The sequence below is a fragment of the Oncorhynchus gorbuscha genome, linkage group LG17, assembly GCF_021184085.1.
Source record: "Oncorhynchus gorbuscha isolate QuinsamMale2020 ecotype Even-year linkage group LG17, OgorEven_v1.0, whole genome shotgun sequence".
In the NCBI taxonomy this organism is placed as follows: Eukaryota; Metazoa; Chordata; class Actinopteri; order Salmoniformes; family Salmonidae; genus Oncorhynchus; species Oncorhynchus gorbuscha.
The window spans coordinates 6,668,808-6,694,503 of NC_060189.1; the positions used below are offsets into that span (position 1 = coordinate 6,668,808).

General features: G+C 47.7%; 1 protein-coding gene across 1 annotated transcript in view; it reads right to left on the reverse strand.

The window, feature by feature from the left end:
- Window positions 1–24,295, reverse strand: part of LOC124001135 (synaptosomal-associated protein 25-B-like) — an 87,174-nt gene extending 62,879 nt beyond the window's left edge. The window contains exon 1 of the mRNA XM_046307715.1: window positions 24,180–24,295. The gene's annotated coding sequence lies outside the window, so the exon portion shown is untranslated. The remainder of the gene's footprint in view (window positions 1–24,179) is intronic.
- Window positions 24,296–25,696: the final 1,401 nt, after the last annotated feature.

Below are 25,696 nucleotides of genomic sequence, written 5' to 3' on the forward strand. Positions count from 1 at the left end.
GCATTAAGCACTTTGTATTTAGACCTAGTGGATCTGTAGTGTTCTATAATCTGGTCGTCGCAGAGGAATGGTTTAGGCCCGTTGATTGTCTATGGGTGGAACTGAAGGGATATTTCTGTTTCCTACAGCGTTACAGTCTATAGATATACTGCTCCAGGGTCAGGGCCATCTGCTCTCTATACACACACACACACACACACACACAATCAGAGGATCTTTCCTCCAGCACATAGCATGCCTTCCGGCTTAACTCCACCAAAGCCCTGATCCTATGAAGTCAGGGAGACTCCCATATGGTCTGCACCGGAGCAATGGAGACAAGGACCAGACACACACACACACACACACACACACACACACACACACACACACACACACACACACACACACACACACACACACACACACACACACACACACACACACACACACACACACACACACACACACACACACACACACACACACACACACACACACACGCACGCACGCACTGTAATGTAGTTCATAGTCATAACTCATCACCAACTCAGGACCCTGAGACTGAACACTTCCCCTTGCAACTGGATCCTGGACTTTCTGACGGGCCGACCCCAGGTGGTGGGTGGGGATAGGCAACATCACCTCCGCCACACTGACCCTCAACATGGGGGGACCCTCATGGGTGTGTGCTTAGTCCCCTCCTGTACTCCCAGTCCAACCAAAACTCTGGCAACGCACGACTCCAACACGATCATCAAGTTTGCTGAAGACACGACAGTGTTATGCCTGATCACCGACGATGATGAGACAAGCCTATAGCAGTGGTCACCAACCGGTCGATTGCGATTGACTGGTCGATCTCCAAACATTTATTTTTTTTGTGTGTTTTTTTGTTGTTGAATTTTACCCCTTTTTCTCCCCAATTTCGTGGTATCCAATTGTTTTAGGAGCTACTATCTTGTCTCATCGCTACAACTCCCGTTCGGGCTCGGGAGAGGCGAAGGTTGAAAGTCATGCTTTCTCCGATACACAACCCAATCAGATAACTCAGATCACCACGTCTGTACAGTTTCCTCAAGCCATAGACAGTAATAAGAAGCCTCGAACAATGTTAGAACCAAGACATCAGAGAGACTCAAGGAATACAGCACAGAGCTGCTGTATTTATGAGTAAATTCATGTCATAAAATGTGCGTTCTCTCTACTTCCACTCAGGCTACAACCAGCACTGCAGCTGCACTGATGAGTATAGCAACGTGTTCTGATAAGATTGCGTTGTTATATTAGTGTCTTGTCTTTTTTTTATATCAAGAAATATTTAACTTTCTCTGGTCATAGGAGTAACATGCTAAGATTGCATTGTTATATAGTGCGACTTGAGTTTGGCCAACAGCCGGAAGACAGTGTCTCCTTTTCTCAGCGGAGGGAGGGAGAGCGGAGGAAGGGAGAGCCTGGTGAGAGACAGCCTCACCGCTGCTCCCTCCGTTCTCCCTCCCTCCGTTCTCCCTCCCTCCGTTCTCCCTCCCTCCGCTCTCCCTCCCTCCGCTCTCCCTCCCTCCGCTCTCCCTCCCTCCGTTCTCCCTCCCGCCGTTCTCCCTTCCTCCGTTCTCCCTCCCTCCCTCCCTTCCTCCGTTCTCCCTCCCTCCGTTCTCCCTCCCTCGCATTTCTGTTCAAAAATTTTGTATCAAGATTGTGCCAAATGTTTTTATTAATAACTTTTCATGTTCAAAATTGTGCACTCTCCTCAAACAATAGGATGGTATTCCTTCACTGTAATAGTTACAGAAAATTGGACAGTGCAGTTAGATTAACAAGAATTTAAGCTTTCTGCCAATATCAGATATGTCTATGTCCTGGGAAATTTTCTTGTTTACTTACAACCTCTGCTGTCCCCACTTGCTTTAAGATGCCCACCATTGTGGCGCAAACCAGCTGGCTGGTGTGTTTATGGACATATTCAATCTCAGCTGGTTTACGCATGCTCTAAGGACGTGGCCAACAATGCCGCCTGGGCTGGCAGCCTTGCGAGGGTTAACACGCTTAAATGTCTTACTCACTTCGGCCACGGAGAAAGAGAGCCCACAGTCCTTGAGAATGAGCCCCGTCACTGGCACTGTGTTATCCTCAAAGCGGGTGAAGAAGGTGTTTAGCTTGTCTGGGAGCAAGACGTTGGTGCCTGCGACGTGGTTGGTTTTCCATTTGTAATCCCTGATTGTCTGTAGACCCTGCCACAATCATCTTATGCTTGAGCCGTTGAGTTGCGACTCCACTTTGTCTCTGTACTGACGTTTTGCCTTTTTGATTGCCTTACGAAGGGAATAACTACACTGTTTGAATTCGACCACCTTGCCATGGTCAAATGTGATGGTTTGCGCAAATGCTGCCATGTATCCACGGTTTCTGGTTTGGGTAGGTTTTAATAGTTACAGTGGGAACAACATCCCCTATACACGTCAATGTTATTCTCAGAGGCTACCCGGAACATATCCCAGTCGGCATGATAAAAATAATCTTGAAGCATGGATACAGATTGGTCAGACCAGCATTGAATAGACTTTATCACGGGTACTTCCTGTTTGAGTTTCTGGGATGAATTCAATTGCCCTGGGGGTACCAACAAAATATCCAATTTGGGACTGTTGTATTCTTAGTCGTAATGCTGGTGAGTTACCACCACTCTGATATCCAAAAGTTATTTCTGGGCTAAAAATGTAAGCAATAACACACAAAAAAACAAAATACTGAAAAAGTTGCTTACGAGCTAGAAACAGAGCTGCTATATCGGCGTCATCTTACTTATACAAAAAACTGGGAGCATTGACTTCTACTGTATTCCACTGTATGTAGGCCACTGTATTTAGGCCACCACGCCTTGCTACTCTGTGACTCTGATGCCTTCCAATGTTTGATTTTGCACCTCTTTCCCGAAACAGTCCTGTTTCTGGGCCTCCAGACACTTAAGATGAGAGAGAGAACCCGAACACAACGCTACTCAGCCCTACCCCTAACCCTGCCCTCTCCAGCCCTACCCCTACCCTCTCCAGCCCTACCTGCTCCAGCTCTACCCTCTCCAGCCCTACCCCTAACCCTGCCCTCCCCAGCCCTACCCCTAACCCTGCCCTCTCCAGCCCTACCCCTAACCCTACCCTCTCCAACCCTACCCCTAACCCTGCCCTCTCCAGCCCTACCCCTAACCCTGCCCTCCCCAGCCCTAGCCCCCCTAACCCTGCCCTCTCCAGCCCTACCCCTAACCCTGCCCTCTCCAGCCCTACCCCTAACCCTCCAGCCCTCCCCAGCCCTACTCCCCCTAACCCTACCCTCTCCAGCCCTACCCCTAACCCTGCCCTCTCCAGCCCTACCCCTAACCCTGCCCTATCCAGCCCTACCACTAACCCTAGCCCCCTCTCCAGTCCTACTTGCTCCACCTCTACCCTCTCCAGCCATACCCCTAACCCTGCCCTCTCCAGCCCTACCCCTAACCCTGCCCTCTCCAGCCCTACCCCTAACCCTGCCCTCTCCAGTCCTACTCCTAACCCTGAATGCTCCAGCCCTACCCCTAACCCTGCCCTCTCCAGCCCTACCCCTAACCCTGCCCTCTCCAGCCCTACCCCTACCCTGCCCCTGCCCCCCCTACCCCTGCCCCCTCCAACCCTCTCCAGCCCTACCCCTAACCCTGCCCTAACTACAACCCTACCCCTAACCCTGCCCTCTCCAGCCCTACCTGCTCCAGCTCTAACCTCTCCAGCCCTACCCCTAACCCTGCCCTCTCCAGCCCTACCCCTAACCCAGCCCGCTCCAGCCCTACCCCTAACCCTGCCCTCTCCAACCCTACCCCTAACCCTGCCCCCTCTCCAGCCCTAGCCCCTAACCCTGCCCCTCTCCAGCCCTACCCCTAACCCTGCCCTCTCCAGCCCTACCCTCTCCAGCCCTACCCCTAACACTGCCCTCTCCAGCCCTACCCCTAACCCTGCCCTCTCCAGCCCTACCTCTAACCCTACCTGCTCCCCTCTTCAGCCCTACCCCTAAACCCTACCATCTCCAGCCCTACCCCTAACCCTGCCCTGCCCTCTAGCCCTACCCCTAACCCTGCCCTCTCCAGCCCTACCCCTAACCCGGCCCGCTCCAGCCCTACCTGCTCCAGCTCTACCCGCCCCCCAGCCCTACCCCTAACCCTACCCTCTCCAGCCCTACCCCTAACCCTGCCCTCTCTAGCCCTACCCCTAACCCTGCCCTACCCCCTCTCCAGCCCTACCCCTAACCCAGCCCGCCCCCAGCCCTACCTGCTCAAGCTCTACCCGCCCCAGCCCTACCCCTCTCTGAACCAGCCGGCCCCACTGCTAAATATTTGAAGAAATCTGACAAAGATGGAGCGCAGAAATCCATTCGAGGCTCTAAGAGCGTGAAATAGGTGCTGACAGCTTCCACACAATGGCGGCAAGCAGATAAAACCCAAAATACCTCTCTATCTCTCTCTCTCTCTCGGTTCCTGTCAGGTGGCACCACGGGGAGGTTAGAGACTTGTAGTCATTTAACAGATGCTCTGATCATTGACTGACGTGGTGAGGTGTGATGGTAAACTCATTAGGGATCTATTCAGTCTGTAAAGTGATATCAATTTAAAGGTAATTTCTGATTGAGCCGACATATGCAGCATTTACCGTGAATGCAGTCTCTGCTAACGATGGAACATTACCTTTTCAATCATGCATTAAAGCCGAACTTCCGCGATGCGTATTGAATAGAGTGGATTGTCTGTGATTTTGGCTGTGGATTGATCTGTTGTGGTGAAAAGGCTGAAGCATGGACTACTTAAAGTGGCCCTCCAGTCTCCTTTTCACCTCAGTTAATAACACATGATTCACTTAACAAAAGGCAAATCTCAATAACTAGTCCAGGTAAGTCATGACATGGCACAAGTGGGAGGGGCCTTTCCTATTTGATTCTCTATTGATCCTCAAGTAAGATGGAGGCTGATGACATCACAAATGCCCTCCCGCTTTGGGCTGGACGTGTCAATGTGTAGTTCATGCATGCATAATCTATGAGTAAAATGACTGTTTTACCGCAATTAGCCATGAAATCTGGCAGCTGTGCTGCGCCATTTTCCCTACATTTTCTCCCATGTGGGCCACCCACCCTAGCAATTTGAGTTCTAGCCAATGCGTAGTATACTACTTCTGGGGACCTCTTTTGGATCGTGAGCGCTACTTTCAGAACTACTGGCTAAAAAGTACACAAAAGTACCAGAGAATCTCTTTAATGGTGGGTAATTGATTCCTGGCAACAGTCAGTAGATTTGGATCATTACCATGCATCTGTTGGTCAATTTCCTCAACGAATTGTCAGGTCTATATAATTATCAAACATACATTAGTAATGGAAAGGAAACACAGACTTTTTGTTTAAGTATTAAAATACTCCTTTTAGTAATACAATTGTAGGCAGAAGTTGATACAGAGTACAGTATAACAATATATGATAGTTCTCCCCAAGTTCTGCAAAATGTCTAAGACATCTTGTAACATCCTATAACTCATACAGTCTCTCCCAGTCCTGTGCGTGAGTTTCCATGGCAACACCATTATAATACATCTGACCTCCCCCTGACAGCAGTAACCATCTTATCAGTAATTGAACGTTCAGAAATGGGTTTGACCGAAACTTGACCTTTCATCACAAGTATAGGGTCATAACAAGGTGAACGAAACCATCTTCTGACAGCTGGCTGGTTTCATCAGGTCCTTGGCAGCCTTGTGTTCTCAGAAAACCAGATAACCACAGTGGGATCCAGACAGGAGGAGTCTGAATGTAGACGCCTTCTGACAGTGTCTGAAGGTCAGAACACTCAGAAACAGGTTTTAACACACACACACACACACAAAGGGGTCTCCTGAAGAGGAGACCTTACAGTTTATCATAATGTATTAACCCTTTTAAAAGGTATAAGGCCTTGGTTTAACCCTCTTCATAACTAGTGTGTGTGTGTGTGTGTGTGTGTGTGTGTGTGTGTGTGTGTGTGTGTGTGTGTGTGTGTGTGTGTGTGTGTGTGTGTGTGTGTGTGTGTGTGTGTGTGTGTGTGTGTGTGTGTGTGTGTGTGTGTGTGTGTCTGTGTGTCTGTGTGTGTGTGTGTGTGGAACCCTGACAGATTGTGCATCTGTAGACACGTGAAACATTATACAACCCGCCCGACAAACAACACAACTCACAACACACTGTAGCCCACTGCTAGCACCAACACACTGTAACCCACTGCTAGCACAAACACACTGTAGCCTACTGTAACACCCTGCTAGCACCAACACACTGTAACACCCTGCTAGCACCAACACACTGTAACCCACTGCTAGCACCAACACACTGTAACCCACTGCTAGCACCAACACACTGTAACTGCTAGCACCAACACACTGTAACCCACTGCTAGCACCAACACACTGTAACCCACTGCTAGCACTAGCACCAACACACTGTAACCCACTGCTAGCACCATCACACTGTAACCCACTGCTAGCACTAACACACTGTAACCCACTGCTAGCACCAACACACTGTAACCCACTGCTAGCACCAACACACTGTAACCCACTGCTAGCACCAACACACTGTAACATACTGCTAGCACCAACACACTGTAACCATCAGCACCAAACATACTGCTAGCACCAACACACTGTAACCAAACCACTGCTAGCACCATCACACTGTAACATACTGCTAGCACCAACACACTGTAACACTGTAACCACGCTACCACTGCTAGCACCAACACACTGTAACCCACTGCTAGCACCTAATCAACCCACTGTAACATACCCACTGCTAGCACTAACACACTGTAACACTGCTAGCACCATCACACTGTAACATACTGCTAGCACCAACACACTGTAACCCACTGCTAGCACCAACACACTGTAACCCACTGCTACACCCTGCTAGCACCAACACACTGTAACCCACTGCTAGCACCAACACACTAGCCCACTGCTAGCACCAACACACTGTAACCCACTGCTAGCACCAACACACTGTAACCCACTGCTAGCACCAACACACTGTAACCCCTGCTAGCACCATCACACTGTAACATACTGCTAGCACAAACACACTGTAACCCACTGCTAGCACCAACACACTGTAGCCCACTGTAACACCCTGCTAGCACCAACATACTGTAACCCACTGCTAGCACCAACACACTGTAACTGTAACACACTGTAAACCACTGCTAGCACCAACACACTGTAAACATACACACTAGCACCAACACACTGTAACCCACTGCTAGCACCAACACACTGTAACCCACTGTTAGCACCAACACACTGTAACACACTGTAACACCACTGCTAGCACCAACACACTGTAACCCACTGCTAGCACCAACACACTGTAGCCCACTGCTAGCACAAACACACTGTAGCCCACTGTAACACCCTGCTAGCACCAACACACTGTAACCCACTGCTAGCACCAACACACTATAACACCCTGCTAGCACCAACACACTGTAACCCACTGCTAGCACAAACACACTGTAACCCACTGCTAGGACCAACACACTATAACACATTGTAACCCACTGCTAGCACCAACATACTGTAACCCACTGCTAGCACCAACACACTGTAACACACTGTAACACACTGTAAACCACTGCTAGCACCAACACACTGTAACCCACTGCTAGCACCACACATTAACCCACTGCTAGCACCAACACCTGTAACTGCTAGCACCAACACACTGTAACCCACTGCTAGCACCAACACACTGTAACCCACTGCTAGCACCAACACACTGTAACCCACTGCTAGCACCAACACACTGTAACCACTGCTAGCACCAACACACTGCTGCTAGCACCAACACACTGTAACCCACCGCTAGCACCAACCCACTGCTAACCCACTGCTAGCACCAACACACTGTAAACCACCTAGCACCAACACACTGTAACCCACTGCTAGCACCAACACACTGTAACCCACTGCTAGCACCAACATACTGTAACCCACTGCTAGCACCAACACACTGTAACAACTGTAAACCACTGCTAGCACCAACACACTGTAACCCACTGCTAGCACCAACACACTGTAACCCACTGCTAGCACCAACAACTGTAACCCACTGCTAACACACTGTAAACCACTGCTAGCACCAACACACTGTAACCCACTGCTAGCACCAACACTGTAATAGCACCAACATACTGTAACCCACTGCTAGCACCAACACACTGTAACCCACTGCTAGCACCACTGTAACCCACACACTGTAACACACTGCTAGCACACACTGTAAACCACTGCTAGCACCAACACACTGTAACCCACTGCTAGCACACACTGTAACCCACTGCTAGCACCAACACATAACAACACACTGTAACCCACTGCTAGCACCAACACACTGTAACCCACTGCTAGCACCAACACACTGTAACACACTGTAACACACTGTAACCCACTGCTAGCACCAACACACTGTAACCCACTGCTAGCACCAACACACTGTAACCCACTGCTAGCACCAACATACTGTAACCCACTGCTAGCACAACAAACCCACTGCTAGCACAACACACTGTAACACTGTAGCACCAACACACCACTGCTAGCACAAACACACTGTAACCCACTGCTAGCACCAACACACTGTAACCCACTGCTAGCACCAACACACTGTAACACTGTAACCCACTGCTAGCACCAACACACTGTAACCCACTGCTAGCACCCAACACTGTAACCCACTGCTAGCACCAACACACTGTAACACACTGCTAGCACCAACACACTGTAACACCACTGCTAGCACCAACACAACACCACTGCTAGCACCAACACACTGTAACCCACTGCTAGCACCAACACACTGTAACCCACTGCTAGCACCAACACACTGTAACCCACTGCTAGCACCAACACACTGTAACCCACTGCTAGCACCAACACACTGTAACCCACTGCTAGCACCAACACACTGTAACCCACTGCTAGCACCAACACACTGTAACCCACTGCTAGCACCAACACACTGTAACCCACTGCTAGCACCAACACACTGCACCAACACACTGTAACCCCTAGCACCAACACACTAACCCACTGCTAGCACCAACACACTGTAACCCACTGCTAGCACCAACACACTGTAACACACTGCTAACACACTGTAAACCACTGCTAGCACAAACACACTGTAACCCACTGCTAGCACCAACACACTGTAACCCACTGCTAGCACAACAACTGTAACACTGTAGCACCAACCCACTGTAAACCACTGCTAGCACCAACACACTGTAACCCGTAACCCACTGCTAGCACCAACACACTGTAACCCACTGCTAGCACCAACACACTGTAACCCACTGCTAGCACCAACACACTGTAACCCTAGCTAACTAGCACCAACACACTGTAACCCACTGCTAGCACCAACACACACTAACCCACTGCTAGCACCAACACACTGTAACCCACTGCTAGCACCAACACACTGTAACCCACTGCTAGCACCAACACACTGTAACATAGCACCAACACACTGTAACTGCTAGCACCAACACACTGTAACCCACTGCTAGCACCAACAACTGTAACACTGCTAGCACCAACACACTGTAACTGTAACCCTGTAACCCACTGCTAGCACCAACACACTGTGCTAGCACAACACACTGTAACCCACTGCTAGTGCTAGCACACACACTGTAACCACACTGCTAGTGCTAACATAGCACCAACACACTGTAACCCACTGCTAGTGCTAACATACTGTAATCCACTGCTAGTGCTAACATACTGTAACCCACTGCTAGTGCTAACATACTGTAACCCACTGCTAGTGCTAACATACTGTAACCCACTGCTAGTGCTAACATACTGTAACCCACTGCTAGTGCTAACATACTGTAACCCACTGCTAGTGCTATCATACTGTAACCCACTGCTAGCGCTAACATTCTGTAACCCACTGCTAGTGCTAACATACTGTAACCCACTGCTAGTGCTAACATACTGTAACCCACTGCTAGTGCTATCATACTGTAACCCACTGCTAGCGCTAACATACTGTAACCCACTGCTAGTGCTAATCCTTGTTGAGACACTGAAGCAAATCGGAACAGGAACTTGCTCTGAAGAGCAGGGAAGAGTTCGTCAGAAATCAGAGATTCTACAGAAAACTGTCTTTCAGCTAGGGTCTGTATTAGTAACGGACACAGAGGCAATATCTGAATATAATATATAATTATACAACTGTTAGTGTGTGCATGTGCATGATTTTGTGTGTGTACATGCATGCGGGTAGTGGTACGGCCTGTGATGGCAATGCAGTATTCAGGAGATTCGAAGCAATCATCTTTCCCAGAGGGGATTATGGGACTAAAGCCAGAGCGTTCCATTCGGAGAGGATAAAACCTACAGTATTAATCTAGTGGAGTAGGCCTGTTCACAGCCCTTCCCCCTTTCTCTCCCTCCCTCCACCCCCACGCCTCCTCACCATTACCAGGCAGAGCACCCACCCCCACCCTCCCTCCATAAACCCCCACGCCTCCTCACCATTACCAAGCAGAGCACCCACCCACCCCCACCCTCCCTCCACCAACCCCCATGCCTCCTCACCATTACCAAGCAGAGCACCCACCCACCCACCCTCCCTACACCAACCCCCACGCCTCCGCACCATTACCAAGCAGAGCACCCACCCACCCCCACCCTCCCTCCACCAACCCCCATGCCTCCTCACCATTACCAAGCAGAGCACCCACCCACCCCCACCCTCCCTCCACCAACCCCCATGCCTCCGCACCATTACCAGGCAGAGCACCCACCCACCCCCACCCTCCCTCCACCAACCCCCACGCCTCTGCACCATTACCAGGCAGATAGCAGACAGAACACCCATCTCATACACTTGCATAACACATAGTCTCTCTTTCACTTTCTCTCTTTGTCTCTCTCTTAACCCCGACTCCTCCTCACTCACTCCCCCCCCACCACACACACACACAGAAAAGTGGTCATGCATACGCTCACATAGACCGTAGACTCGCAAACACATTCGTGCGCACATGCACATCTGCCCTGAGAGACGCACACTCTTTTATCTCCCTCCTTCCCAGATGTATCTATACAAACTGACACAAGCCATTAGCCATTATTCTGCTCATACTGTTCATACAAATATAGCCCTTGGTTCTAACCAGACCTGACTGCCCTTGACCAGCACAAAAACATCCTGTGGCGTTCTGCATTGGCATCGAAAAGCCCCCGTGATATGCAACTTTTCAGGGAAGTTAGGAACAAATATACACAGGCAGTTAGGAAAGCTAAGGCTTTTTCAAACAGAAATGTTCCTCCTGTAGCACTAAGTTCTGGGACACTGTAAAGTCCACCTCCTCCCAGCTGCCCACTGCACTGAGGCTAGGAAAAACGGTCACCACCGATAAATCCACTATAATTGAGAATTTAAATAAGCATTTTTCTACGGCTGGCCATGCTTTCCACCTGGCTACCTCTACCCCGGTCAACAGCGATGCACCCCCCATAGCAACTCGCCCATCCAGCATCACTTGCCCTCCTCCTGCCTGCATCTTCCCGCCCGTCCAGCATCACTACTCTGGACGGTTCTGACTTAGAATATGTGGACAACTACAAATACCTTGGTATCTGGCTAGACTGTAAACTCTCCTTCCAGACTCACATTAAGCATCTCCAATCCAAAATTAAATCTAGAATTCGCTTCCTATTTCGCAACAAAGCATCCTTCACTCATGCTGCCAAACATACCCTCGTAAAACTGACTATCCTACTGATCCTCGACTTCGGCACTGTCATTTACAAAATAGCCTCCAACACTCTACTCAACAAATTGGATGCAGTCTATCACAGTGCCATCCGTTTTGTCACCAAAGCCCCATATACTACCCACCACTGCGACATGTATGCTCTCGTTTGCTGGCCCTCGCTACATGTTCGTCGCCAAACCCACTGGCTCCAGGTCATCTACAAGTCTCTGCTAGGTAAAGCCCCACCTTATCTCAGCTCACTGGTCACCATAGTAGCACCCACCTGTAGCACGCGCTCCAGCAGGTATATCTCACTGGTCACCCCCAAAGCCAACTCCTACTTTGGACACCTTTCCTTCCAGTTCTCTGCTGCCAATGACTGGAATGAACTGCAAAAATCACTGAAGCTGGAGACTCATATCTCCCTCACTAGCTTTAAGCACCAGTTGTCAGAGCAGCTCACAGATCACTGCACCTGTAAATAGCCCATCCAACTACCTCATCCCCACACTGTATTTATTTATCTTGCTCCTTTGCACCCCAGTATCTCTACTTGCACATTTATCTTCTGCACATCTACTATTCCAGTGTTTAATTGCTATATTGTAATTACTTCGCAACCATGGCCTATTTATTGCCTTACCTCCCTTATCTTACCTCATTTGCTCGCATTGTATATAGACTTATTTTTCTACTGTATTATTGACTGTATGTTTGTTTTACTCCATGTGTAACTCTGTGTTGTGTCGAACTGCTGTGCTTTATCTTGGCCAGGTCGCAGTTGTAAATGAGAACTTGTTCTCAACTTGCCTACCTGGTTAAATACAGGTGAAATAAAAAATGTATAAATACCCATCCTCCACAGAGCTCTATGTTGTTCATACCCGTCCTCCACAGAGCTCTATGTTGTTCATACCCATCCTCCACAGAGCTCCATGTTGTTCATACCCATCCTCCACAGAGCTCTATGTTGTTCATACCCGTCCTCCACAGAGCTGTAAACATACCCGTCCTCCACAGAGCTCCATGTTGTTCATACCCATCCTCCACAGAGCTCCATGTTGTTCATACCCATCCTCCACAGAGCTCCATGTTGTTCATACCCGTCCTCCACAGAGCTCCATGTTGTTCATATCCATCCTCCACAGAGCTCTATGTTGTTCATACCCATCCTCCACAGAGCTCTATGTTGTTCATACCCACCCTCCACAGAGCTGTAAACATACCTATCCTCCACAGAGCTCTATGTTGTTCATACCCATCCTCCACAGAGCTGTATAAATACCCATCCTCCACAGAGCTCTATGTTGTTCATACCCGTCCTCCACAGAGCTCTATGTTGTTCATACCCATCCTCCACAGAGCTCTATGTTGTTCATACCCATCCTCCACAGAGCTCTATGTTGTTCATACCCGTCCTCCACAGAGCTCTATGTTGTTCATACCCATCCTCCACAGAGCTCTATGTTGTTCATACCCATCCTCCACAGAGCTCTATGTTGTTCACACCCATCCTCCACAGAGCTGTAAACATACCCGTCCTCCACGGAGCTCTATGTTGTTCATACCCATCCTCCACAGAGCTCTATGTTGTTCACACCCATCCTCCACAGAGCTGTAAACATACCCATCCTCCACAGAGCTCTATGTTGTTCATACCCATCCTCCACAGAGCTCTATGTTGTTCATACCCGTCCTCCACAGAGCTCTATGTTGTTCATACCCGTCCTCCACAGAGCTCTATGTTGTTCATACCCATCCTCCACAGAGCTGTAAACATACCCGTCCTCCACAGAGCTCTATGTTGTTCACACCCATCCTCCACAGAGCTCTATGTTGTTCACACCCATCCTCCACAGAGCTCTATGTTGTTCATACCCGTCCTCCACAGAGCTCTATGTTGTTCATACCCATCCTCCACAGAGCTCTATGTTGTTCATACCCGTCCTCCACAGAGCTCTATGTTGTTCACACCCATCCTCCACAGAGCTCTATGCTGTTCACACCCATCCTCCACAGAGATGTAAACATACCCGTCCTCCACAGAGCTCTATGTTGTTCATACCCATCCTCCACAGAGCTCTATGTTGTTCATACCCATCCTCCACAGAGATGTAAACATACCCATCCTCCACAGAGCTGTAAACATACCCGTCCTCCACAGAGCTGTAAACATACCTTGCTCTGTGGTGACTTCAAAGTGACAGGACTCCTGTGCCCAGATGTGCCCCGTGCCTCTACTCTACTGTAAAGGCGCCTGAAAGCTTCCCAGCCGAAACAGTTCAGAAGAGATTGTGCATCTATGATGACGACATTTTGGTTTTCGGTGAGGGTTTTTTCAGGTGTTCAGGCACACAACATTTTTTTCTGGAGGCAAGCCAAAATTCGGGGACCGATGTCTACGCTACCATCGTCGATAATTGGTCAACAGTAGGGATTCTTCAAAAAAGTCTTCGTTGTCATTCAACGAGAGACAACTCGTTTTTCTTTTTTTTAAACACATTAGTTAGATGTAAAATTGTGGGACTAAGATCTCCTTCGCAAAAACTTCAAAATTAATTGACAGATTTCTTGAGTTATCTTAGATTCATTCGGACTATTTTGAGGAAGTGTATATTGGCTAAGGCGTCTCAAAATGCACAAACTGTACTAGTCGCCACTTTTTTCTCGTTTATCAAGTGAGGGTTTTTTAAGGGTGTATGCGAGCACACTTAGCTGAGGTCTGCTAGCATGCTGACACCTTAACTCCCACCCACACAGATGGTGGATTCATTAGGAATACTGTCTGCGCTGGGGCAGTTGTGTCTATGTTAGTGGTAGTGAGTTAGTTAGTCCGACAGGCTCCACAGTTCTGATGGATGACAGTATCACCATGCCCAGCTTGCCCTTGCTTTGAGGTGACTTCTGAGTGTGTGTTTGTGTGTGCATGCATTCGTGCGTGTCAGGGGGGGGTGGTTCGGGTTACTGCAAATATGCACTCTCATTCAGATCAAATAGGCATTCCCAGATCAGATTCCAAGAGGTTTCAGAAACGATCTGTATACAGTGTCATAGAACCATAGAACCATCATAGAACCAATATCTATACAGTGTCATAGAACCATAGAACCGTCATAGAACCGATATGTATACAGTGTCATAGAACCATAGAACCGTCATAGAACCGATATGTATACAGTGTCATAGAACCATAGAACCGTCATAGAACCGCTATGTATACAGTACCATAGAACCGTCATAGAACCGATATGTATACAGTGTCATAGAACCATAGAACCGCTATGTATACAGTGTCATAGAACCATAGAACCGCTATGTATACAGTGTAATAGAACCATAGAACCGTCATAGAACCGATATGTATACAGTGTCATAGAACCATAGAACCGTCATAGAACCGCTATGTATACAGTGTCATAGAACCATAGAACCATCATAGAACCGCGATGTATACAGTACCATAGAACCGTCATAGAACCGATATGTATACAGTGTCATAGAACCATAGAACCGATATGTATACAGTGTCATAGAACCATAGAACCATAGAACCGATATGTATACAGTGTCATAGAACCATAGAACCGATATGTATACAGTGTCATAGAACCATAGAACCGATATGTATACAGTGTCATAGAACCATAGAACCATAGAACCGATATGTATACAGTGCCATAGAAGGGTCCTAACGGCGTGGTATCTGCTTCAGGACACTTGTATTCATCATTATGCAAACACTGTATTGACGTGAACTAACTTCGCATCAATATAGTTAGATGATGCCTCATAGACCAGAATTGGGAATGTTGACTCTTAATATGATGACTGGCAAGACCCAAGATTCTGGACGTTTTTCCCATTCAAGTATTTTTCTAAATGAAAAATCATTAGTAAAAATGTAGATTCAGATGATGAACATACGGTGTTTTTCATACTTTCATACTAGTCTGCACAAAGCTATTTGGATGTGAATTTATTCTGACCTATTTCTTACTGAATAATAAAAAATAAAACATGTTTTATTGCCACATATACTGGATAGGCTCAGTGAAATGTGTTGTTTTACAGGGTCAGCCATAGTAGTATGGCACCCATGGAGCTAATTAGGGTTAAGTGCCTTACTCAAGGGCACATTGACAGATTTTTATCCTTGTCGGCTCAGGTATTCTAACCACTGACCTTTTGGTTACTGGGCCAATGCTCTAACCTGCTAAACTACCTGCCCACAGCCCAACAGCCTACGCAGGGGGTTTCAAATCTTACCCTACGAAGTCCGGACTACTGCTGCTTTTCCGTTCTACTTGATCATTTATGGCACCCATCTGGTGTCCCTGGTCTAAGTCAGTCCCTGATTAGAGGGGAACCATTTAAAAAAGCATTGGAACTGGCTTCCGGGTCCAGAGTTGAGTTTGAGAGCTATGAAGACATGATCAGTACAGTAGAACAGATAGATATAATTCTCCTGACTCTGATATACTGTTAGTCATCAGTTGTCATGCAGGTGGAAGTCAACAACATCTCTCTTCTGCCGTGTACAGTAATTCATGGATGACTCTTCCCCCCGAACTACACCCCCCCCCGTCTCCGTCCCACCCTGAACTCTGGTGCGTTTCTCCCCTTAGTTCGGTTTGTCTGGACTGGTGTGAACATCATTCATACTCAGATGCGCACACTAAATGACGCACAGCCATTTCAATTTGTCCCGTGGTGCAGTTCGCTGCAGGTGAGAACGAGGTCCGGACCAAACACAGGAAAAGAACCAGAGGCGCACAATATTATTGGTTGTTTGACTAAAGAGGATGTGATGAAATGCACAAGGTATGTAATGAAATGCACAAGGTATGTGTGGAAATGCACGAGGTATGTGAGGGAATGCCCGAGGTATGTGATGAAATGCCCGAGGTATGTGATGAAATGCAAGAGGTATTGATGAAATGCCCGAGGTATGTAATGAAATTCACAAGGAATGTAATGAAATGCATGAGGTATGTAATGAAATGCACGAGGTATGTAATGAAATGCACGAGGTATGTGATGAAATGCATGAGGTATGCTTCCGGTTCCGGTTGGAGCGAGTGGTCGCATCTGCACGTCGCTCCAACGGGTAGTATAACTTTTTCATTATATTTCATTATATCACAACGGTTTGATTTGTCTTATCTTAGCAAATTCTTCTCAGCTAGCTACATAGCCGTCTTTGTATCAAAGATAATTGCGTAATTATCGTATTTCGCCGTCCTAACGTAGTCTTCACTAGCCAGCTAGCTAACGTCCACTGATTAGCTGCACTGGAGAAACTATCACACTCAACTGAACGACTTGATTAGTTTAGTGTTAGCTAGCTACATAGCTGTCTTTGCTGTCTTCGTATCATCGTATCCAAGATAATTGTGTTGTTTAGGTTTAGAGTGTGTAGTCTTAGAGTGATTATCTTAATTTACCGAGGTTAGCTAGCCAGCTATTTGTCGTCCTTAACGTAGGTGACTCTGCTAGCTAGCCAACAGCTAGCCAACGCTAGCCAACGTCTTCTGTATAGAACTCAACTACCCGGTCGCACTCACAGGTAGTATCACATTTTCACTTCATTTCATTACAGTACAACGGTTTGATTTGTTTGATCGTAGCTAGCTACTTAGCTAGCTACATAGCCGTCTTTGTATCAAAGATAATTGTGTAGTCTAGAGCGATTTTCTAGGTTCGCTAGCCATCTATTGTCGTTCTTTTAACGCAACGTAACGTAAACAACACTGCTAGCTAGCCTGCTAGCCCTCGAATAGCAACACTGCAGAAACTATTACACTCAACAGAACGACTTGATTAGTGTAGTGTCAACAACGCACCCACTGCCAGCTGGCCTACTTCAGCAGTACTGTATCATTTTAATCATTTTAGTCAATAAGATTCTTGCTACGTAGCTTAACTTTCTGAACATTCGAGACGTGTAGTCCACTTGTCATTCCAATCTCCTTTGCATTAGCGTAGCCTCTTCTGTAGCCTGTCAACTATGTGTCTGTTTATCCCTGTTCTCTCCTCTCTGCACAGACCATACAAACGCTCCTCACCGCGTGGCCGCGGCCACCCTACTCTGGTGGTCCCAGCGCACGACCCACGTGGAGTTCCAGGTCTCCGGTAGCCTCTGGAACTGCCAATCTGCGGTCAACAAGGCAGAGTTCATCTCAGCCTATGCCTCCCTCCAGTCCCTCGACTTCTTGGCACTGACGGAAACATGGATCACCACAGACAACACTGCTACTCCTACTGCTCTCTCTTCGTCCGCCCACGTGTTCTCGCACACCCGAGAGCGTCTGGTCAGCGGGGTGGTGGCACCGGGATCCTCATCTCTCCCAAGTGGTCATTCTCTCTTTCTCCCTTACCCATCTGTCTATCGCCTCCTTTGAATTCCATGCTGTCACAGTTACTAGCCCTTTCAAGCTTAACATCCTTATCATTTATCGCCCTCCAGGTTCCTCGGAGAGTTCATCAATGAGCTTGATGCCTTGATAAGCTCCTTTCCTGAGGACGGCTCACCTCTCACAGTTCTGGGCGACTTTAACCTCCCCACGTCTACCTTTGACTCTTTCCTCTCTGCCTCCTTCTTTCCACTCCTCTCCTCTTTTGACCTCACCCTCTCACCTTCCCCCCTACTCACAAGGCAGGCAATACGCTCGACCTCATCTTTACTAGATGCTGTTCTTCCACTAACCTCATTGCAACTCCCCTCCAAGTCTCCGACCACTGCCTTGTATCCTTTTCCTCTCGCTCTCATCCAACACCTCCCACACTGCCCCTACTCGGATGGTATCGCGCCGTCCCAACCTTCGCTCTCTCTCCCCCGCTACTCTCTCCTCTTCCATCCTATCATCTCTTCCCTCCGCTCAAACCTTCTCCCACCTATCTCCTGATTCTGCCTCCTCAACCCTCCTCTCCTCCCTCTCTGCATCCCTTGACTCTCTATGTCCCCTATCCTCCAGGCCGGCTCGGTCCTCCCCTCCCGCTCCGTGGCTCGATGACTCATTGCGAGCTCACAGAACAGGGCTCCGGGCAGCCGAGCGGAAATGGAGGAAGACTCGCCTCCTGCGGACCTGGCATCCTTTCACTCCCTCCTCTCTACATTTTCCTCCTCTGTCTCTGCTGCTAAAGCCACTTTCTACCACGCTAAATTCCAAGCATCTGCCTCTAACCCTAGGAAGCTCTTTGCCACCTTCTCCTCCCTCCTGAATCCTCCGCCCCCTCCCCCCTCCTCCCTCTCTGCAGATGACTTCGTCAACCATTTTGAAAAGAAGGTCGACGACATCCGATCCTCGTTTGCTAAGTCAAACGACACCGCTGGTTCTGCTCACACTGCCCTACCCTGTGCTCTGACCTCTTTCTCCCCTCTCTCTCCAGATGAAATCTCGCGTCTTGTGACGGCCGGCCGCCCAACAACCTGCCCGCTTGACCCTATCCCCTCCTCTCTTCTCCAGACCATTTCCGGAGACCTTCTCCCTTACCTCACCTCGCTCATCAACTCATCCCTGACCGTTGGCTACGTCCCTTCCGTCTTCAAGAGAGCGAGAGTTGCACCCCTTCTGAAAAAACCTACACTCGATCCCTCCGATGTCAACAATTACAGACCAGTATCCCTTCTTTCTTTTCTCTCCAAAACTCTTGAACGTGTCGTCCTTGGCCAGCTCTCCCGCTATCTCTCTCTGAATGACCTTCTTGATCCAAATCAGTCAGGTTTCAAGACTAGTCATTCAACTGAGACTGCTCTCCTCTGTATCACGGAGGCGCTCCGCACTGCTAAAGCTAACTCTCTCTCCTCTGCTCTCATCCTTCTAGATCTATCGGCTGCCTTCGATACTGTGAACCATCAGATCCTCCTCTCCACCCTCTCCGAGTTGGGCATCTCCGGCGCGGCCCACGCTTGGATTGCGTCCTACCTGACAGGTCGCTCCTACCAGGTGGCGTGGCGAGAATCTGTCTCCTCACCACGCGCTCTCACCACTGGTGTCCCCCAGGGCTCTGTTCTTGGCCCTCTCCTATTCTCGCTATACACCAAGTCACTTGGCTCTGTCATAACCTCACATGGTCTCTCTTATCATTGCTATGCAGACGACACACAATTAATCTTCTCCTTTCCCCCTTCTGATGACCAGGTGGCGAATCGCATCTCTGCATGTCTGGCAGACATATCAGTGTGGATGACGGATCACCACCTCAAGCTGAACCTCGGCAAGACGGAGCTGCTCTTCCTCCCGGGAAGGACTGCCCGTTCCATGATCTCGCCATCACGGTTGACAACTCCATTGTGTCCTCCTCCCAGAGCGCCAAGAACCTTGGCGTGATCCTGGACAACACCCTGTCGTTCTCAACTAACATCAAGGCGGTGGCCCGTTCCTGTAGGTTCATGCTCTACAACATCCGCAGAGTACGACCCTGCCTCACACAGGAAGCGGCGCAGGTCCTAATCCAGGCACTTGTCATCTCCCGTCTGGATTACTGCAACTCGCTGTTGGCTGGGCTCCTGCCTGTGCCATTAAACCCCTTCAACTCATCCAGAACGCCGCAGCCCGTCTGGTGTTCAACCTTCCCAAGTTCTCTCACGTCACCCCGCTCCTCCGTTCTCTCCACTGGCTTCCAGTTGAAGCTCGCATCCGCTACAAGACCATGGTGCTTGCCTACGGAGCTGTGAGGGGAACGGCACCTCAGTACCTCCAGGCTCTGATCAGGCCCTACACCCAAACAAGGGCACTGCGTTCATCCACCTCTGGCCTGCTCGCCTCCCTACCACTGAGGAAGTACAGCTCCCGCTCAGCCCAGTCAAAACTGTTCGCTGCCCTGGCCCCCCAATGGTGGAACAAACTCCCTCACGACGCCAGGACAGCGGAGTCAATCACCACCTTCCGGAGACACCTGAAACCCCACCTCTTTAAGGAATACCTAGGATAGGTTAAGTAATCCCTCTCACCCCACCCCCCTAAGTTTTAGATGCACTATTGTTAAGTGACTGTCCCACTGGATGTCATAAGGTGAATGCACCAATTTGTAAGTCGCTCTGGATAAGAGCGTCTGCTAAATGACTTAAATGTAATGTAAATGTGATGAAATGCATGAGGTATGTGATGAAATGCACGAGGTATGTGATGAAACGCACGAGGTATGTGAGGAAATTCACAAGGTATGTGATGAAATGCATGAGGTATGTGATGAAAGGCATGAGGTATGTGATGAAATGCATGAGGTATGTGATGAAAGGCATGAGGTATGTGATGAAAGGCATGAGGTATGTGATGAAATGCATGAGGTATGTGATGAAATGCATGAGGTATGTGATGAAATGCATGAGGTATGTGATGAAAGGCATGAGGTATGTGATGAAATGCATGAGGTATGTGATGAAAGGCATGAGGTATGTGATGAAAGGCATGAGGTATGTGATGAAATGCATGAGGTATGTGATGAAATGCATGAGGTATGTGAGGAAATGCACAAGGTATGTGAGGAAATGCACGAGGTATGTGAGGGAATGCCCGAGGTATGTATTGAAATGCACAAGGTATATGAGGAAATGCACATGGTCTGTGAGGACATGCACGAGGTATGTGAGGAAATGCACAAGGTCTGTGAGGAAATGCACGAGGTATGTGAGGAAATGCACAAGGTCTGTGAGGGAATGCCCGAGGTATGTAATGAAATGCATGAGGTATGTGAGGAAATGCACAAGGTATGTGAGGGAATGCCCGAGGTATGCGAGGGAATGCACGAGGTATGTGAGGGAATGCCCGAGGTATGCGAGGGAATGCACGAGGTATGTGAGTAGCAGTGCATTTATGAGCGCAGTCAATGCAGATTGGGGAAGACGGGTTTATAGTCCTATCAGGGATATAGACTACTGAATATATACTATTCACATTGCAGTTAGAGCGGCTATTGTAAGCTGATCCTAGGTCTGTTCATAAGGTCATATGTGGCTATTGTGCGGTTTCCTCCCACATGTTGTTGGAAGACAACCAATGGTTAAGGTCAGTATTTGGGGACAATAAGCTGATCCTAGATCTGTTCATAAGGTCATGTGGCTATTGTGCGGTTTCCTCCCACATGTTGTTGGAAGACAACCAATGGTTAAGGTTAGTATTTGGGGACAATAAGCTGATCCTAGATCTGTTCATAAGGTCATATTTTACATGGAGCCGGCCCTTAGGCTACCACTTTGGAAAACCACTCCATTCTGTGTGTTAGTGTGTGATCCTTATAGCCCAACTCAGCCACCAAGCCACCCACTCTTCTGTTCTGTTGTCCCCCTGCTTGGCCGAACCCAGGCTCCCTAACCCTTATCAAAGCCAGGGACAACAAGGAAAATACCAACACTCCACATGTAAATACACTACTCATGTGAACAACTTCAACATACTGCTATGTAGCCTACACAGCATCTCAATAATGTGTCTGTCAGGCGTTCCCTGCTTCCATTAAAACTAGAGCAGAGATAATCTAGTGCTCCTGTCTCATTATCCTGAGTTAGAGCAGTGAATGGGAGAGATCGAGGTGAGTTGGTGAAGATCTAGACACTCATCATTGAAGCGAATCAACTGGGAAATCAGTTTGGATGTCAGGCTACTGAAGTTCTGCCTACACACGGTACCCCAGGAAGACATGAGGGAACAGTATAAACGTCAGTCTGCCAGACCCTGCTTCCAAATAAACTAGATCTATAGTGCAAAGATAGTCAAATGCTTAGCCCATTGAATTAGAAGTGATCTGGGTGAGTCTCTGAAGCTCTCTTTGAGCAGCTTTCCTTCCCCAATTGTTTGTCTGACTGGGTCAAAGAGTGCCGGCTTCCTCTTCACGGGTCAAAACCCTGGAGAATAACATAGAATCCTGTGTATTAAAGCAGCAGCACTATACAGGCCAATGGTAGACCACACAGTCACTGATACAGAAACAAAGACGTTTTGATCTGCCTACCTATTTATCCCATATACCGCCTTCCGCCATTGTACTCTGATCTGCCTACCTATTTATCCCATATACCGCCTTCTGCCATTGTACCCTTGAGCACGGCACTTTGCTCCAGGGGGCGTTGCTCGGCAGTGTGTCAGGTTGGGTACTATGACAGCAATAAATAAAGCATATCCATGCAAATGGACCAACAAAGCAAATATTGTATTGTATTCTAGCTCAATGTGGTTACCTCTACCTCAGATTAAGCAGGTTGTCTCCCCTGACACATTTATACAGATCTAAATACCCAGAACTCCCAGGGTTAAAACACTGGGCCTTGAGGCTCAATGTAAGCTATTAAGAAGTGTGAAGGAGGGATATCCCCTTGGCAGCGAATCTGGCAACCCCACCCACAGCTCCTCTCCCACCGGGAACTCTGCCTACACATAGTGTATTAGCTAGACTATATCATAATCACGTCTTATCCCTGTGTTGGCTGACGGAACGGTGACTACTTTAATGTGTGGTTTAAGCTACACCTCTTTGAACCGAAGAAAGAGACACATGTTCACATCCAGCGACGCGAATGAGCTTTTGGCAGAGGCTGTAGGTGGGCACGAATAGCATGATACATCGCCATAGTCGCGTTGGCTTGAGAAATACTTGACATAACACAGCCACGTGTCTCAAGCAAAACTGTCTTAACCTTTCGCTCCATATAACATAAAATTTGAACCTAAATGATTACAAAAAAAAAGGTCAATGGCAATATCGCACCATCTTACCAATTACATTTAAACAGCGTCTTGACATTTGTTTCCCCGAGAAATACCTTACGGAGCTACTGTATTGCCTTGTCTAGGCTACTGAATGACCCATTTCTGTGACAAATGATGAAGTCTAGCTTGCGAAAATCACAATTGGAGAACATCTCTCTTACTCTTTCAATGCTGACCTCTTAATACAAAACACGGAGTTTTTTCAAAACAAATTACACAGTTGAACTTTTTAAACTTTTTTTTACAGCGTTTCTACAAACAAACTTTAAAATCTCTCAACGTTTCTGTGTTGTTTTTGTCGGGATGTTGCCTTGTAGAATGAGCGCCCCAGCGCTGTCCAGGGTTCTGAAACCGACCACACGTAACGCGCGCTCATTAGAACAGGTAACATAGTCGGTAAGCGGCTTTATCACTGAGTTAAAACGGGACGTTTCCCGAAGCTAAATATTTACTCTGTCTTAAAAACAATATAATGTGAATTGATACCGACGTAAAAGTGAATTTATGTTGACCAAACTACAGAATACTGCATTGGAAGTGATTAAGATAGATTTTACAAACCTATATTTACAACCACATTGTTTAATATTTTCATCCGAATCTCGGCTCGGTCGTCAGACATAAACACTTATTTTAATTAATTGAATAACATAGCATTTATCTAAACTGAATTAAATCGTTCAGCAACCTACCTGAAGTTGTTTTTAGAGGACCGTTGTCGGTTCAAGACTGCAAAATATCAGCTTTTAGTTCCTACTGTCGCCTCGTTTCAAACGGACTGCCCTCTGAGGAATCTCACAGCCACGCCCCGCCCAGTAATGCTATATGGGATCCTTGGGACGTCACTACCCTAAACTCTAATTCTTACTTTAACCCCTACTATAAGCCTAACCACAACCCTTACATAACCCTAGCCTTAACCCTTACCTGTACCATTTTAATTGTCAACTTCAATGGGGTGGCGTTAGAGTTGGGACGTCCCAAGGATCCAATTTTAGACACGAAATGTATTTCCGTCGAATACCCGGAGGCAAATGCCACGTTCAAAACAACTGAGAACTCGAAAACGTCAGATTTCCAACTTCTGCGTGTTCAAGACAACTGAGTCCTCGGGGAAAAAAACTATCATTGACTGAGAAAACTCGTTTTGAACGGTCATCCAACTCGGAATTCCAACTCGTGATCTCGGGTCTCTTTCTAGATCTCCAACTTTCCGACCTGAATATCCCTGAAGTCATGACTTGACCTCATATTTTTCAGTTTTCCAAGTTGTCTTGAACACACCATATGTGATTAATTTAAATTTGGGTGATTGGCTGAGGGATGTTGGGTGCGTGACGTCCCTCTTAGCCCTTACCAAAACACAAAAGGTGGCGGTCAATTTCTCTCGCCTCGAGCTGGTCGTCAGTAGATACCACAACCAGAAAGTCAAAACCAGGCCTATTTTTTACAATTTCTCTTCTTAAAATGTGATTTTTCAACCTAACCCCAATTTTTTTTTTTTTTTTAACCTTTATTTTACCAGGCAAGTCAGTTAAGAACAAATTCTTATTTTCAATGATGGCCTAGGAACAGTGGGTTAACTGCCTGTTCAGGGGCAGACCGACAGATTTTGTACCTTGTCAGCTCAGGGATTTGAACTTGCACTGCACAAACGCACTATGTGTAGAAAATTCATCAGGATAAAGTAGTGTTTCCACTAACGGTTACTAGTCCAATGCTCTAACCACTAGGCTACCCTGCCGCCCCACCTTAACCACACTGCTAACTTTATGCATAACATTAAATAAATACATTTTTAAAACTATTTTTTTTCTTCACGAATCTTTATGGTATAGTCCATTTTGACTTTGTGGTAACTAGTGGAAACCGTCGGATCTGAGATCAGTAGCTTCAATCAATCAACTTTATTTATAAAGCCCTTCTTACATCAGCTGATGTCACAAAGTGCTGTACAGAAACCAAGCCTAAGATCCAAACAGCAAGCAATGCAGGTGTAGAAGCACGGTGGCTAGGAAAAACTGCCTAGAACTTAGGAAGAAACCTATTGAGGAACCAGGCTACGAGGGGTGGCCAGTCCTCTTCTGGAGATTATAACAGAACATGGTCAAGATGTTCAAATGTTCATAGATGACCAGCCGGGTCATATAATAATAATCACATTGGTTGTAGAGGGTGCAACAGGTCAGCACGTCAGGAGTAAATGTCA